The sequence below is a fragment of the Anopheles stephensi genome, chromosome 2 (assembly GCF_013141755.1).
Source record: "Anopheles stephensi strain Indian chromosome 2, UCI_ANSTEP_V1.0, whole genome shotgun sequence".
Lineage (NCBI taxonomy): Eukaryota > Metazoa > Arthropoda > Insecta > Diptera > Culicidae > Anopheles > Anopheles stephensi.
The window spans coordinates 63,120,760-63,139,204 of NC_050202.1; the positions used below are offsets into that span (position 1 = coordinate 63,120,760).

At 43.6% G+C, this 18,445-nt stretch overlaps 1 protein-coding gene across 5 annotated transcripts in view; it reads left to right on the plus strand.

Annotated features, from left to right (window-relative positions):
• LOC118506701 (calcium/calmodulin-dependent protein kinase kinase 1) overlaps positions 1–18,445 on the plus strand; it is a 77,630-nt gene that overhangs the window by 48,137 nt on the left and 11,048 nt on the right. For all 5 annotated transcript variants that reach the window (XM_036044191.1, XM_036044189.1, XM_036044190.1 and 2 more), the window contains one exon: positions 4,070–4,170. The gene's annotated coding sequence lies outside the window, so the exon portion shown is untranslated. The remainder of the gene's footprint in view (positions 1–4,069; positions 4,171–18,445) is intronic.

The following is an 18,445-nucleotide window of genomic DNA, read 5'->3' on the forward strand; positions in this document are numbered from 1 at the left end:
TCAACAGCTAATAACACCGCCGATTGGAGACGGTTTTGACGTGAGCTGTCAACTGACTGGCAGCTGACACAAATACGGCCGGAGATTGCGTTGATGGTTGTGTTGTGGCGTGCCTACAGCCAAACAAAAATTTAAATCATTTTAAATGAGTAGCTTTAGAGTTAAATGGGTTTCGTTAAATTATGTTTTATATCTTTTAAAGTAAAATTATTTGTTATCTAATTTTATTATGTAGAATTTCTTTCTTCATCGTACCAATATGCTATGGTGTTGCTAATCTCTAAACCTCTCGTGCTGGAACAAGTTTTCCCATTACCATGATTCCAAGCATGCGTTTGGACAGTAACTTGCTTCCTAGTCAAACTTTACCAACCAAACGGCTTAAATGCATCGAGACACGAATTTTGCGCCCTACAGCTCACACGCAGATGACACCAAGCCTCCCCATCTGTGAACCAAATAACCCCCACCAACCAACATTCAGCTTAGGGTTATTGGCGATACTATTTTTCCTTTCATTTGGTTGCAGTTATCCATGACCTCTGGATAAAATCGACGACCGGAATGCTAGTTTATGAGGAGCTACCCCGATTTTCCGAACTACTTCTTTTCACGCTCATTTGCCACCGTGGTAACAGGCGCGATAGGTAGAGTCGGCCGGTCTGACAATCAAAAGCATCATGGTTTATTCTATTTTGTGCGTTGCGTGACGCCTCGCCAACAATTGGTTGGGTCGTGTACTTCTCTGGGCAAAACTTCTTTCCTTCTTGTGAGCTGTTCTTTCCTTCTGTAAATGTAAATGACGAAAACACCAAAAGCTAGTGAAACTTTGTCGTCTTGCCGTCGGTGTTTTAGCAGGCAGCAAGGTGATTGCACAGAGGTTGGTAGTGCCTTACTGTGCATTTTTGTGATAGTGTTATTGTGGTACTTCACGCCCAATAATCACGCCCTGTCGAATCACTCTGTTTCATTTCGCAAGGACTTGGCGTTATGGCCGGAGTAACTTTTTCCCTCTGAGCAAGACGGAGTCCAGGTAAGTTTTCGGTGGATTTTCCCCCCGGCTGAGAAGACTTCTTCCGGCGAGACAACAGTTTGCAACAGAAGAACAACAGAATGGTGGAATGCGGACGCGAATGTCACCGTTTCCCTGTCCCGCGGGAATCGTAACGGAACCGGAACCAATCAAACGCGCAATGGGATAGAATCGAAGGACAATAGCCAGAGTACCAACTCTCGCCTGCTAAAGGGAAGCTGAGTTCAATAAGGGCGCGATACGCTAAAAATAGACCATCGTTTTGACTTCCTTTGGCAGTGGCAGAGGTGGTTAGTGGTAGTTTAAGTTTGTGTCCACATCCGGTTAAGTCGGATAAGGAGAGGGAGAAATGAAAGAGACAACTCCTTTCGGAAAGTTATCTGCTGCTTCGCGTTACATAGGACCGTTTTGTCCGTACCGTGATCGTGGTTCAATTGGAAAAGTGTTACAAAGCGCGAAAATTGGACTCTTGACAATTGGTGATTGGGTCGGTTGGAGATGATGAACGAGTGATCCAATAAAAAGATAAAAGGGCAGAGCAAGAACAGGAATGAAAAACTTCTTTAGTTAAGAGGCTGAACTTTAAAATAGAACTTTCTTGGATAATTCCCTTCGATTAGAAGAAAGTTAATGTAAAGCTCTCTGGACATTTATTTTTCAGCTAGAATCTTACTTTGGTGCATCGAATTCGAAATATGCCAACTTTTTAAATTCATTCACCAAATAATTATAAAGTCAGCAACTTTCTACCCGTAACCCTTAACGATTCTATCAGTCCGTTCTGCCTTCCTAGTTATTGACCACATAGTTTCGACATAGTTCGACGCTGCGAAAACAACCCGGAAGAACGCTCGTGTGCTCCACCGTGCTTGACGGACACACATTCCCGCACTATCCATGGGAGTTACGGCCCCTTTGAGAAAGTTTTTGTTGAAGAAGTAGTAAATTTAATCATACTTGCAAAACTGTAAAGCCTGACGCTCAGCTCTCTTCTGTCAGAAACTTGTACTGCAATGGACTACGGGAGCTTTCCTAGGCAATGATTCTCACGATACAGGTGCTTCAACTCTACTATCTGGCCAGCAGGGCACACAACGAAGCACACAAAATATGAGCCAGTGTGGTGTCCATTGCTCCAATGGACAAACACTGATATCTGGGAGACCGTATAATTTTGACCAACAGAAACAAAAACGCAAAAGAAAGAAAAGTTTATTCCGTTGACCACCGCCGCCAGATCTTCCTGGCAGCGAGCCTGGTTCGGTCCGGCAAAAGTTTGATGGAAACGAATTTATTAGTGTCGGCTCGTGCATTCGGAATGCTTTTGGATTTCGGACAAACTTTTGCAAACGAGCAATAATTAGTTTTGGGTGGGAGGTGGGATTTTACCGTTCCGTGTAAAGTTTTGTTGGGCGTGAGCTCACTGGGCTTTGAATTTTTGGGCAGGATTGAGCCTTACGAGCGAATATATGCTCGTTCAATATGCCTTAAAACGGTAAGGAAAATCACCAAATTTCGTTACTTTAAGCAGCAGAAAAAGTGTTTTGCGCTCTTCTCTGCTCCAGAAGTCCAACGGATGAAGATGTGCTCGCAGCGCTCGTCCAGTGGGTGTGTGAGCTTGGCAGCTGGTTGGGAAAATATTCGACTGCGCGCGTTACAGTTAACTGACAAGGGCCGGGTAGTTATGGACGGTAAATACGAGCACTGTTTGCGTTGCAGTAAATCATTCAAACATTGTTAAATATTGTAGAGTGCTGCTCACGGAACCGAAGCGATAGCGATCGCAGCCCTAGCAAATGGAGAACTCTAGCACACACTCACTTCGCTGGAAAGTGTTTCTGTGTGTGCGTGTGTTCAGTAAGGACGAGAACGACGCATAACGAGCACTAGTAATGTAATGCTGTCGGTTCGGTAACACAAACAGCACAATTTTGGGTTTGAGGCAATAAAGATGTAGCGTGCAGCTTCCTTCAGCGAGCTGCAGCTTCGGATTTTGTGGTTGCACGCTGTTTGCTTTGTGCGATGTTATGCCACTTACTACTGCTGCTGCTGCTGCTGCTGCTGAATGCTATTAGAGGCTGCAAGGATACTGAGTTTCCGGTAAGCAATCCGGTTAACTTAAGCATGAAATGTGAGGTAATAAATTTACCGGCTCTGGCGGTTGCGAATAGTCGAGATCCCTAAACGACGCATTTAAGTGACTGGTTTTGATGAGTAAAAGCATTCAAACGAATCTAATCTACGAAAGCAATTTGGCCCGAAAAGACAAACTGGCGACATTCAGTGCAACTCGTCAAACGTTCCGACACCGCAACAACTTGTAAAGTGTATTGATGTGCTGAAACTCATCCCCCTGCCAAAAAGGTTGACGATCGGACGGAAAAACTCGGTCAACCACTAACCACTCACTGGGTTGGTTTATTTTTTCTTCGATGCTGGAACGCATCCGTTTTCGAACGCTCCACAGCAGATACAGCGCAGAGCAACTTTTTACATGCTGACTGAAGTTTCAACGGGGCGTGCAGCAACACCAACAAACCAAATCCCATTCGAAAATGGGCTAAAAAGGGATGAGATTTTCGTACCTTGGCAAAAGATGAAAGCAGTGAACGGGAACGACAAAAAAAAACAAGAACTAGTCCTCGAAAGCCCCATCCGATCCGACGATCCATGCTCAAATGTTTAGACATATTGGGACACCATCGCCGTGGCTTTGAAGTGCGATTCGTGAAGAGCGGAAAAAGGATGGATGATTTTTATTTGCGTTTAAGGTTAAGCTTAGTGGATTTCAACAATCTTTTTACTAACCTCTGGCAGCTCTAATCCTTTGCCGTTGTTCGCTCTATCTCAGTAGCGGGCCATTCCTCTGTTAAGGCTTTATTGCACTTGAGTGATTATGAGATATTTGGAAGATCTAGACGCTTTTCTTTGGGTTGGAGCTATTTTTTGTGTGAAAGTAAAATTGTTTTGATCCGTTTTTAGTACTCATTTTATTGCTGAAAGCCTGTAAAAATATTGTTTTCCTCTTCATTCCAGATAATTGCAGCCATTCCGTGATGATGAACAGAGCCGAAGGTCCAAGAAATTAACAAACAATTGGCGCCAGAAGGAGCTTTTATTCTTACGCACAAAAACAGGTTAGATAAGGCTCTTCATTTAAATATTATAAGCTTTGTTTGTCATAGAACAACAATTATTAGCTATGCATTTATACATACGCCACCGTTGAGCCGTGAACCTGCATAAAATGAAGACCGAGTTTCGTGCATTCAATCTAGCTGCAGCAGCATCCTACTTCATGGTGCATACTCGATTTGTGGCACACACTTTCCTGCAACCCATCCCCAGAGAGTCCTCTTCATTCGGTGGTCATTGGTGGGCGCAATTTCTGCTTCAATATTTATCAATCTGCTGCGTGTCGTGTGTGCAGCGGTGAAGAGCTTTCTTGGAAAGCTGCTGCCTGCCGTCTCTCGATGAGGAAGCGTTTCCCGATCGGCTAGTGCCCGCCGGTTAGGCCAAAACTAACACGCAAACACACACGTGATGGCAAAGGTGGGAAAAGTGGGCTCGGAAGGAATGAGCTCACGTCCTACGGTCGTTGCGTTAATTATGCATGCCTGTCGAATGGTACGGCAAATGTGTTTATCGACACTGCTGGCTGGTAGTCTGGCTGAAAATGAGTACACATTATGGAGCATACGTTCGGCGAGTCCCAAACCGAGCAGTCGAAAGCTTGTACCACTTGGTGGCAGGCAGGCAAAACCCGAATGTATCGCTGACTGTATACACATCACGCCTAATAGTACGACACTATCCGGCAGTGCGTATCACCTACACGCGTTTTGGGTGCGAGGGCGAGAGCTACCACACGCGGCTGTAATCCGAAAGACGACACAGCCAAGGTTTCAATTGCTAGCTTTAATGCGTGGAAAAGGAAACCAGCATTATTGTGCTTATTTAAAGGGATTGAATTGGGGAATGTGGGTTGAATTTACAACGGATGGTCCCTTTTTGTGTGTGTTGCGTTTGTGTGACGGTAGAAAAGAGCATAATTAAGTTCGAGTTTGGGGCTTAGCGGTGCAAGAAATATGTGCTTGGAATCAATACGTTCAAACGTGCCTTTAAAACGTAAAGGGAAAAAACACTCGATAGGGTAACTCGATACATTACAGATGCTGCATCAAATCTTAATACGCACCCTTTGCATTACTCTTGCCTTAAATTTGTACAAATATGTAAAAATATAAACATACAATTTTAAAACAGTTTTAAAAGTATAAAACAAGAGAGAAAAATAGTAAATGTGTGTCAAGTGTTTTCTTCCTCCTTGGCACTACAACCACGAATGAAAGGTCTCGGTCTGCCATTTCTGGCTTCTTATGATTTCATTTTACCCGTAGCAAATTCCCGTAGTCCCTTAGTCAACTATTTTCGCAACACTAAACTAGGTTCGAAAAGATTGAGCAACTTCATAATCCAAACAATTTAGAGGTGTCGAATCTAAAAAATCTGCTATTAGCACCAGCTGAGTATATACTGTGTTAATGCTTCTTTTTCAACTGGAGGTGATCATGGTTAATGGAAATGTTAAGGCTAATAATCAGATCAGAGGCGTTCCGATGGCCGAGGCGATAACGGCGACAGTCTTCACACGGCAGGTTAGGGGTTCAGATCCCTTCCAGACCGCCTCCCCGTACGCAGAGCTGACTGCTTTGCTACGGGAAAAATCAAGTCACAGAAAGCCAGAAATGGTAGGCCGAGACATCTGGAGGTTGTAGTGCCAATGAAGAAGAAGAAGAAGAACCTCCAACACTAGTACAAGTACAACACCACGGACTTTAGTTTGTGGATCTTTTTTGTCATTTCTTTGACATTTAAATTTAAAGTAGATGGTGCTTAGTTAAAGCTGAACGTACGCTAGATCCGTGTCCAAAAGCCCACAGTTATTCGCATTCACCAGCAGCACCAATTTCCAATCATACGCATTCCCACACGCTACTCGTGCTCTCGTCGTCGGCGTCGATCGTCGCACTGCCACAACCACAACAACACAACAGTAAAAAAATGTCACGCATCTTGATATCTTCCTGCTTTTGAACGCGCTGCGAACGAAACGAAAGCAGTCTCATAAATTGAACCCTTCTCTACTGCAAAACACTTAACGCGCCAAAGATTCCGATTCCGGAGTGTTGAGCTGTCGTGCGATTCTTCCCGGGCGGGACTGGTTAATCCGGTTTGAGCTAAGCGACGTTGACTTGACCATCGAACCGTCGATCGCGTGTTGTCGTCGGGCCCGGTGCAAAACGTCGATGCATCGACACATCACGATCGGGAGGCCGGTTCGATCGTCCAATTCACTTGCCTGTCTAAAGCAAGGCGTTCCCCGGTAGATGCCTTCCCGCGCAGTGCACGAAATCTGTCACACACTGCCACCAGGCCGGCGAACGGATGCAATGTGCAGTTAGGCCTCCTCCTGCGTGCGACGAGCAGCAGCAAGATGCGCTTAATCTTAATTGAAATCTAAGGCAGTGCACTTTTGTTGTCACGCACGGTTGATAGAAGTTTCTGGTGGCGTGGCCTCACGGCGACGGCAACTATCACCCGGGCTTTGCTTGGCCAATTGTCGTAAACATGCACCCGATAGGTTGATATGTCGCCGGCGGTAGGTAAGCTAGGCGCGACTTGAGCTAACCGTGATCTAGTGGTTTAGCTTGCAGCTCTACACTCGAAAGTGATTTAAATTTACATTTTTCCCATAAAAAGCCGGATGGACAATGTAAAACGAATCGGGCAAGGGTTTTTCTGTGCATGTTTACCTTTCGACGAGGGCAAGTACTGGGTGAGTGGCCTACCTTTGAAAAGGCACAAGATAATGTGTTCTTCTGCAATGTCCACATCTTCCAGCTTCCAAACCAATCCACCACGCTTTGATTTAACAAAACAAATCAATGCGTCCATTATAACATGACTGGCGATGGCTTCCAATTCGCGTCTCACTATTCATTGTCGTTATTCGCCGCGATACGATGTAGTATTATGACACGTAAGCTCTTGATCACCAGCATCGGTTGATTGAAATGACCACACATGCTGGTAATTAGCCATTTGCGCGCGAACCTATTTGCCGGTAAGATGTGCGCGCGAGGTACGTTTTATGATGCCACTCTCAAGGCGGGTCGGTCGGTTGGTCGTCGCAGGCGTTGATTCCGGTTGCGGTGCCACACGAGGCGAGGTGTGCGAGGTGTTACTCATGAATGCAATTGCAATCACATGCAATTACCGTTGGGGCGCACCGGTCGACTGAACATAAATTGCCGAGCAATGAAGCACACCGACCAGCATAAACGCTCACCGTCAAGTGATAATAGAGACACCAATGGCACGATCGTTTGCCATGATTGCTGGTGCCTAATTGTTCCTTATTCGTTCACGCATCGTTTGATCCGGGGGCGGTCGATGGGAGAGACAGAATGTTTCGCTGGGTTTTGGGTGATTTTAGTATGCAAAGTATCAGATCGGAGATTTAATACATTTTATCACTTCAAAGTTGTGTCGCATTTCACCAACTTCCTTTCACAGCACGAGATAGCAAACCAGTCCCGGCCGACAGGTAGATCTGTTAGGCTAAATAAGATAAAAAAGTAGACAAGGGTGAGAGTGCCGCGACCGACAGCGCACTGAAACTTAAACGATCACTTTGGCGAACCTTGTGAAGGATTAATTACACACCTCAAGACTAGGAGTTTGTGTTTAATCCGTGTATGGCTGGCGGCGTATGAATAAATCCGTCCGTCCCTCCCGATGTGGCCGATGTGTACCGGTGCTACATTATTGCAAAGGCTTAGCAACATTTTAATGTTGCCTGCAGTAAGCGGGCAACACATACCGATGCAATGTAACAGTGGTGCCTTTTTTATGTACTTGTGTTTACATAATTGATTTACCGAATGCCAGAAAGGAGGCAACACGTCGACGTTCCGAGCGAATTTAGCTGTCAATGTTTGTATTAACAAACCGGAGGGCGTACCGTGATGATTGTTGTTAGTTATTAATTAGCAAATCGAACCGGTTCGGGTTGCCGACAGCAGCGTCACGATCATTGCCAACTTTTAATGGTACGTTTCACTGTGGCTGATCGTGTAAGTGATGCATAATGAATGTTTAATTCGTTGTTTTTTCAACTTCGCCTTATACATTTGGACTTTTTTTTATCCGGCTCGCGTTACTTTAAATAAGCGGATAAAGCATAAGCAAAATAAAAAAAATCATCGTTAATATAATGTTTGAAGTAAATTCTTCCACTCGAAGCTTGCCCATACGGCTGCCCATATCCCTGGAAGAGCTGCTTCTTTCGTGCTCGAGGCGCGTTCACGTTCAAGCAGGTATCTTTTGCATTCTTTTGAAAACGGGGCAAGCAAAAACATTTCAACCGAAACGACTTTTGGAGCATAAACATGTTTTGCCTGGCACTACTTACACACCCGTATTATGTTTCTATTGCCGCAACAGAACGGCTAACGGACGGCACAGTAAGTTCTGAGTACTTGATTCTTACCGAGAGTTTGCACGAAAGTAACATTCTTTGGGAAGAGTTCTGTTTTTTTGCTTGCACTCAGCACTTTTCTTCCCACACACGCTTATTATACAGAAGGGGGGGAGGGGAGATTCCACGGACCCGGTCTTGGAGTATTTAATAATTTTAAACATACTTCAAATCGCTGCAGAACGAGCCATTGCCGGCAAAAAGAAAGAAAGAACCGCCAGCATAACTGACATAATTTAGCTTTGACGTGGAAATTTAGAAGCTAGAAGAGCTCAAATAATGTGCTCACCATCCTTTTTTTGTTGCTGTTGTTGTGATGGATCTATTTCAATGGAAACGAAGTTTGTCCTTTGCTTTGCTAATAATGTTGACAGCGAGCAGTGCATTGAATTTTAATGAAGGATGAGGCTAATGGATCGTTTTGAACGCTTATTATTATTATACGCTTCACTTGACTGAATTGAACGAATTTCGCCGATTCGGTCAATCTTTTTTTTACTGACGAAACAGCATAATTGTGCACATAACATTAACAGGTTTGTTAAAGCACTAACAAAAGCTATTTAAAAAGCTTCTGTTTTTATCCTGTATACTGTACTTTCCATCCTAAAAAGGAGTCGCCTGGTGCTTTGCATGAATTTAGTAGAAGGATCCATTCTAATGAAAGCGTTAAATAAAAAACTATTTCTTGTTTCAGTTGTTATTAGCCTGCTTGAAATACTTAAATTACGTCCAAGTAGATTACAATTTAAATCCATTACTTAATTAAAGATATCCAGTACACTATTCATCCTGTTCTGTCATGGAGACGCCTGGTGGCTTGTTCGAATTTAGTAAAAAGGATATATTCTAATCAAGACATAAAATGAAAAGCTGTTGTTTATTTTAATTTTAACAGTTGATAATCTGCTGAAACACATTAGAATAGCATTGAAATACAGTACATTTCAAATGTTTTTCTAATTGAAACATACTTGACATACTAAAAATTTCGTTAGAGAAAGGAGGCGCCTGGTGTTTTGTATGGATTTAGTTTAAAGGATCAATTTTTATGAACACAATTCTCTATATAATGTGATTCATACTTGTTTAGAAGCTAACGATCTTAACAAAAACACATAATTTAAAGGCACACTAGAACACTTTACAGCACGTTCGAGCTTTATTTACCCCAAGCTGCTATTAACACCGACCGATTCGAATGAGACTTTCTAACTGTATTTGAAATTTGAAATGTGTTTGACGCATAAGGGCAAACGATACGATCTGCACATACACTCCCCCCCCCCCCCCCCAATATCAGGTTTTTTGACCAGAAATGGACAGTCGTACTTTCCGATTCCCACTAACGGGTAATTTGCATAATTTCCCTTGTTTCCCCAAAAGCCTAGCACCGGGGACAGTAGTCCTCAACCTACGAAACACAAAACGGAGTCCGAATTTTGAGTGCTTCACTTTAAATTTCAAATTACATTTACCCCACCCCGTGTCCGGCTGGAAATATAAGTGTTTCTCGAGACTGGGCGCATAGTTTTCGGGATGGAATAAATTAGTGCGCTCGCCACAGCAGGTGCTCGAGGCTACAACAAGTCAAGTGAGGTGTGGTGGGAAAACACAAGCGGTAAACTGTAAGGAAAAGGTCACCACCTACCACCCACACGGTCGATAAAATGTTGCGTGTCGACCGTGGGCTAAAAAGAATTATTTCTGATTGAAGTGGTCAAAAGTAGTGAATCACACACACACACGCACAAGCAAATCTTTCAAAAAAAGGGGATCCAATCCGATGAAAGTATAAGCTTTCCCCTTGCTTTGTGTGTGTGTGTGTGTGTGTGTGTGTGTGTGTGTGGGAAAAAAGCGAATGAAGAGTTCGCAATCTCCTTCCGATCAGCGCCCGGAGGTCACATTGAACGTGACAGCTCTCTTAGCAGTGTCGGTTCTCAAAAGGGGCAAAGGGTGTATCAAAATGAGCTTTCGTAAAAGGGGCCCAAACGAACGGGGAGGGGGGGGTGAGAGGAGAAAAGAAAAACCTTTGCCAAAAGAGAGGGAAAAAAGCAAAATGGTAGAAAGAAACATCCATTACTCGTGTCCCGGTGTTAGTAGAGGCGGAAAAGCCAATTGCATGCTTTACGGGGAAAACTGGCCAAAGCAGTGGGTAGGGAACGGTGGCGGACCTGTAGTCCGATGGCAATCTATTTTAATAAGTGAAACATAATTTGCTGATTCCGAACCTTATTTGCTCGAGGTGCTGCGAAAGAAAGGCTCGAGTGGCGGAACCAGGAGCAATGGCTGGCCGGACGGTGGTCAGCATAAAGAAAAAAAAATCTACCAACACAGTGGTGCGTAATTTCATGAGGGTAGACCTTGAATTTTGCTGGGCCAAGCAAAACTGGCAGCTCTTATTGTGTTTGCTTCGTGCAGCATTTAATAGCTACTGCTGCTGCTGCTGCTGCTGCTGAGAGTTGTAGCTGAATTATATTTATCGTAAGCGTAATGAAAGCGTTGTGCACATGTTGGTTTTTTAAATTTTTGAACATAAATTAGTATTTTTTAACTCCCCGGCGCACTATGTCACGCGTTAGCGAAATTAATCTAGTTCCTCCAGTCGGGTGACCTTTTGCCAAAAAATAAAAACGCTACCGTCCATTTTTGCGTTATCACATTTCTCGAGAGTTTTATTCTCACAGCCGGATTTGAATAGCGATGGCCCGTGGCTTCAACTGTAGGCGCTGTGGTTGTGTGTTTAACCCCCACGCTCTATTGTTATAGCCGTGTTATGTTTGGCTGAGCAAACATTTCCCAGAATCTGAATCCGAATTTCAGTGTTTGGCGAATAAGAGCAAAAAGCTCCCCAGCAGAAGCTCAAGAACGAACGACAAATGTGTCAGTTGGGCCAACTTATGCTGGACCGATTTTTGTTTTTTTTTTTTTTGTGTTTAACAAAGGTCTTTATGCGACGAACAATGTGTTCTGTGTGTGAGATTTTCCCCTAACAAAAAAGGTTCCTACACAAATCTTTCTTTATTGCTTTTAGCCGCGGAGAATCGAATTTTGGCGTGTAGACGCACTTGTTTGTTGGAAAATAATTTGTAGTGCCTTTGTTAATGTTATTTCGAATGAAAAGAATGTTCGTTAGAAGCAATTATCTTACTGAATAGCTTAAAAACATTTTAAAGTAATATTTCTTAACAGCGATCGTTCCCCACATAAAAAATACCAGATAAAAAAACAAGGCACTCACCGAACATTTCTCCATCATTCAGCTCAACCTCGATTCAATCACATCCAATTAAGAGCTCGTAAAATCTTTGACCACCATAATTGAAAGTCACCATAAGAGGAGAAAGCGCGGTGACACTACCTGTCAATTACTTGCCGCACGCTTCCGACTGCAGTGAAAGGTGAGCCACATTTAGTAGACAAAATTGACACAACTATCGTGGCAGCGGTCCACAATTTGCCCCACGATTAAAATCATATTAACGCGAGCCCCAACGCGCGTTAGCTTTAAAGTGTCACCGAAGCAGTACGATTGGCACATTTTTCTTCTGCCAAAAGGGGGATGACTTTGTCCCATACGCTTCACACAAGAAAAATGTTTGGGAGTAAGCATTTTCAATGTGCCACCAGTGCCACCTCTTACGTAGCTTTACGTCACCTATGTGGAAAGAGTGTTTTTCTCTCCTCTCGATAAAGTTTCTTCGCTACGGGATGCTAGTGCTATAATTGGCAGGTGAACTTCTCGAACCGTACAAGGGCTGCCGGTCGGAAAGACAGCATTCCCACAATGGACACATAGATCATGAGTTGCTGCCAGCTGCACCAGAGAGCACCCAAACGCGTCTAGCTTAACTTATTCCCCCGGGTACTCACACGACCAGCTGACACTACGGCCCCAGTCCGATCGGTTAACCGCTGGACAACTATATTAGCAGCTGACTTGACCACTTGCAATCTCACAACCTAGCCCAGTGGCCGTCGACCACATTCGTAAGCCGTACGCCGGGGGGTGGGGGGGGGGGACAATTTTAATCGTGTAAAGTGTCTCGTCCACCTCGTCCCGTGACAAATTAGTCTCGAACCTCGAATCCGGACTTTTATTTCTGGGGACCGGACTTTTTATTGACGCATGAGCGAAGCAATGCAGGTCCCGTGCGATGGATCGTGTTTTATTTTTACTCCCATTGCTTGTGAACCGTGAACGAATTCCCACGGTATCGATTGGAATGTGCAATAAAATTTGTCTCGCTGCTATTTATAATAGGTAATTTCTTCATTTTTTATAGTCTCAAGCTTGCGACATAATTTCGTTTGGAGCTGTGAAGCAACTCCAAAACAAATCTTGCAAATGACCCGTTGGCAGGTCGTTGTCCCAGAAAGAATTAAAGCTCGCTTTAAAGCTCCACAATTCCGAAAAAAATGTACATAGGATCACTATCGTTGCATCCGAGCTTTGCTTAATACTAACTGAAATAAAGTTTTCTCCTTCCATTCCGAGAACGGAGTAGATCATCCGGACCAATTTGTCCTACGGCAATGAAAGACTCGGCAAAGAGTTAGGCACAAAGCGAAACTATTTGTTGAAACGGATAGACCTGCCTGCCTGCCTGGTTCGGATGCTGGATCCTTTGCCTAGCTTTCTACAGCAAGATTAAGTTTCATTTTATGTGCCTCACTAGCGACCTTTCTAGGTACGGAGTTAATCAATGAGGGCTTTAAAGGAGAAAAAAGACAGCCAAACAAAGGGATGTTTGAATGAAAGCGTAAGAGCAAAAGGATAAAAATTATGTCCATTTTATGTCGATACAATTGATACCCTGTAAAAATGTGATATTTTTTCTTGAAAATCTTGAAGCTCATAATAACTTTCATTATGATTATGGCGATTACTTTTTTGTGTCTTAATCATGCGCTGGAAATTTTCCACTGAGTTTCAATTCAAACATTGACCAGAACAGCTAAGCAATTATATTTCCTCTCATTAGCGTACGATCTTTAATTAAAACAACTGGATCAGCCATATTTATCAAATAGGAGAGTATATTGTTTCGGTGGTTGTTGGTCTTGAGTGCTTTTAATCAGTTGTAGGGCCCCAATTTAAAGTTCAAAAATGTTTATGTGAACCATAGTTCTATCGTAGGAGCAGGCCATCAGGCTCCAAATTCATTTCGACTGTCCAGAGAGCTCTTTTTTACCCTTGGAGCACAGGGCTTATAATAGGTACTTATTAATAGGTCAAACCAGTGCTATATGTTATTTCAGTTTAACTAAATATAGAGTTTCTCGTATTAGTATCATTCTTGCACTGGAATTTGAGGACAATGCAAGTTATTTTATGTTTTTATGCGTAAATCTTTTAATTTTGTCAGTTCTCATTCGTTAGTTTAACCGCTTTTTCATCACGCCTTATAGTTAGGCAATCCGCACACGTTCCCGCAGGCGAAGATCAGATAAATTCGGTTAAATAGATTTTTAAGATTTAGGATAAGTAAAAACGAATCACAAATTAACCATCATCAAGAGCACACGTTCTCTCACGAGAGACACGCATTTGAGAAATAATTCCAATTTTATTCCACTTCTCATAAAATAAGTATATCGATTTGTTGTCTCAATCGATCTTGACTGTATTTTTGTAGTTTTTAATTGTTTCTAAATTAATAGTTGGTTGTGTAGATACCGTGTACGGCTATGGAAAGTATTATCAGTGTAGACTTTTCACCCGTTAGTGATGGGAAAATTCGATCCACAAAGAAGTCACAAGCGCTCTTGTGCCGTCACTGAGCAAGTCAAATTGGTAAAACCAAATTGCCTGCCCATCGTGGTGCTGTAGTGCTTTTTAATAGAGTTTGTAACGGCCTGTAGCTGTCTGTTACAGCAGTCAACATGTGTCTGCCGTTACATACGCTCCGGGCACCAGGCTATTGACAGGCTCGCTGCAGCTAATAATTGATTCGGCAGCTGTTTCTCTGTCGGAAAGCCTTCACGGGCAAAGGCTTACTGGGCAAATACTGGCTAGGATCTTAAGGTACACTGCAGTGGAACTTTCTTTCTAAACAAACGACTGTAGTATTTGCACTCTCGTGCTATAAAACGAACGTTCTTCTGGATGTTTGTTTATCAGCTTCCGTGCACAGACAACACAGACCGACTATTGAACTGCTCCGAAACGGCAGATTGCATTAGTTTGTCCCGTGTGTAAGTTCTGCAAAAGTAATTAGAAATTCTGCCCTTTTTTTGTAACTATTCAGCATCCCACTCAGCCCACTATTTACATTCTTACAAATCGCCTCGTACGTCATGCATACCCCAAACACCCGATGTCAATTTGCTCACCCTGAGAGTACTCATCGCTCGACAAATATCAGCAAATATGGAAGCCCCTTTATTTGCATATCGGTCCTGGAGCGATAAAATGTCTACCCACGCTTTACAAGTCCACCAGACACACTTATGCTGCTTCTATCAGCAGTTTTTGGCAGTCTGTTGTATCGATCAGCGCCCTCCGATGGCCCTTTGTGCCATCGCGTAAAGTAGTAGTCGAGAGCGCAAACAAATCGTGTCCGAAATTGAATTGATGTGATGGATTCACCGATTCGAATGCATATTGTCACGGTACTTCATATTCAATAAGGGCACTGCACGCTGGTTGGCTTGCATCAATATTCTGGTATTGAATTGGCTATAAAATAGTGACAACAGCTCGTCAGAGCTCGTCGTTTTTTTTGGGGGGTTTTAAGCTGTGTTGGCCCATGAAGAGTCTCTATTTCATCTTGCTTTTTTCAACTGGAAAAGAAAGATAAATTAATTTCTCAGAATATCATGTGCTTACTACTATAGCAGAAAAAAACACACTTGGAAGCCGCAAGGAAATATTGGATGCAAAAGAAACGAACGTTGAGTATGAATTCTGAGAACTGGTAGCCAATCATACCGATAAAGCAAATAGAAAAACATCAGCTGGAAGCATGTCAGGTGAAACGAGTCGAAAGGTATCGCTCTTTTAGCTGTGCTTCTTGGGCAGAAAAGTCCAATATTTAGTTTCTAAGATTAAAATTGCACTCTCATTGCGGGAAACCCATCACACTTTTCATCCTTCAAAGCTCCGCTGCGGCACAGCAACTTTGTTGCCTGATCTTACCTGATCGCAAACCCCGTTCCGCACTAATTACTTTCATAGAAACCAAATTAATCAACCCGCCGGGAGTGTAAATATAGCACATGTCCGATGCATCCGATGTGTGATTAACTTGTCCGAGTCGATTTCGCATCGCATCATGCGATGGACACGGCTCGAACTGGCGACACCCTTTTTAACATTCGCCCACCAAGAAGCGGGAAGGTGCCAATCTATCTGCAAAAAAAATGCCCGCTGACCTGGAAGCGTACGTACGAGGCCGGGGAATGGTTCGGTGCCAATCTTGCTTGGACACAGAACCCCATCAAACCCCTTGCCATGCTTCCATTGATCTATTCCTGGCCCTGGATCTATTTATCCCTGTCCGAAGAGTGGTTTAATTTCGCATAAGGCTCACCGACGAGTAATACGATTTATGCACTGACCTGGCACAATGTAATCATTTTCCTGACGGATTCCCATTTTTTTTCATTAAGCTGAATATGAAAGCCTCGCAAAAGGTCAGCCGGTAAGCGGTTAATCCTTTTATGTTGCTGCACGTCTTCCACGGATGGTGTGGGTCGTGTTCGGCGGTGGTAATCGGCCTGAGTGAAATTCCACACACACACACACACACACACACTCACTGGTGAGCAAATTTGTCATTGTGAGGTGGTGTGCGAAGAGTGAGGTTTCAGCGTAGTGTAAGTAAATACGGCAAGTAAAACTCGGAACTCGGATCCTGGAGCTTGTTCTTCAATGTGATGAACACTCTGAGAAAACGCATCAGATCGCACAACACACTCGCAAACACAGAAGCATCAATCGTCGGTGTGATCTTTTATCGTCACCTTTAGCCGAGGAGGTATGATTGAATTACGATTGCTATCACGTTTCGCGTTGTACGAGAGCGTCCTGGTCCACAGTCTCATTACGTATCCATGTCAGGAGCAGGTTCATTTTTGCTGTAAAACAACACAGCAAAACATTCCTTATCCTGCAAGCACGACCGGGGACGCCTGGGATATATAGTCCCCATCCCATCCCGGCTCCATTTTCTTTGGTGAACTTTTTCCCTTTGAACTCTCGGCTCTTCTGGCTCCCGGTCTCTGTATGCAGTTCGGTTCGAAAAGTTCAGGCCACTTTGCAAGGCTCCAACGATCAGCGAAACCTGAGGAGGGCGAAAACACTGATGCAAGCGATGCTTGCCAGGGTTTCTCGGAAGCGAGCGCAGCGCTGTCAGTAGCAAGGCGTCCGGGTGTCCGGGACGCTTGTGTGTACTTTGATCCGTCGGGGCACATCCCCGGGCTCTAGTTCCGGGTGGTTTGCTCTTATTTGCTTTCTTTCTTCTTCTGTTTCACCTCACAAAAGGGCTACGATTAGTTCAGCAAACACGCATGCAGACATGCAGACGCATGTTGACGAGTCGCTAGGCGAGTGAAAGATTGGCACAAGATTTCGGTACAAGACATACCTAATCCTATAATCGTCATTTCGCTTCTTTCCATCGCGATGTCGCGCTCAGACGGTCAGACGATCTATCCGCTAAGCTTACAGTCATGAGGTTACTGCTCAAGTCAGCGAGTAAGACAAAAGAGGAAGGAAGTTCAAACTAACCTTATTTTAGCTATTTACATTATTGATACACTAAAAGCACGATAAGCATTCTTCAATAGCAATGCCACCACCGTGTCACAGGAACTGCAGACGGGGCACACGGACTGCTAATGGCACAGACAAATAGTGGTAATCGAAGGACAAGACAAATACAACGCTGCGCCATTAATTAGATCCTGCTGGCGTAGCGAATTCACAATTTTACGACAATTCTCCGCTCGTGTGGCTGTGATCTGCTTTGGCCGCGCCTGAGCTAGCATTTCAATTCCTCGGGTCTGTGTGTGTGTGTATGTTGGTGTTTCCAATTCGCAATCGGGGCGTAAATGTTTTAGCGCCAAAAAAACACCGCCAGCCCAACGACGTTCGTTCCGACGACGATTCCCTTTTCCTAATGAATTCAATTAGACCGGTTCGGCGTAAAAGCTAAAGCGCTCGCGCTTCCGAGATTTTACGCTGCCTTCCATTATTGGTACGGCAAATATATATGGTGCCGGTGCTTAGCCGGAGAGGAAATGGAAATCGGAAAAGATTTCCGATCCCGTGTGCGTACGTACGCCTAGCTCGACGGCAAATGGATGTTAAAAGTTGAGTGCCGAACACAATTGTACCGTAAAAAGTGAGGCAAAAAGCTGCCATCGACACTCTTGCGTAGGGTAGAATGTGTTTGAGTCGTATTTAAATTTTTGTATGATATTATTTAAACCATTATGGCCATTTATAGCACTCTATGCTAAGAGCGGTATGCCTGTTCAAGTCCAAATAACTTACCGAACCACACGAGTTTGTAATCTCAGCATCGTTCTTATATTGAGTTTCAGTATTGCAGTTCATGTATTTTGCAGTTTTACATTAAAGTATTATAAGTATGTGTAGATCCTTCCACAACAATTTATCTCAATTATTAACTACCAATAGACAGAGATTTATAAAAAGGTATTAAATTACTTACTGACAAAATCTTATTGTGTATACGTATCCGTATACCAAATTACGATTCTAGACATCGCACACAAGCTTTTGGTAAAATCTGATGATTTTTATAACAAATAAACCAACTTTAGTGGACAGTTAGAAAGAGCCGAAATAAATATTTTTGTAACGTTTAGCTGTTCGGGCGGTGGCCGAGGCGACAACA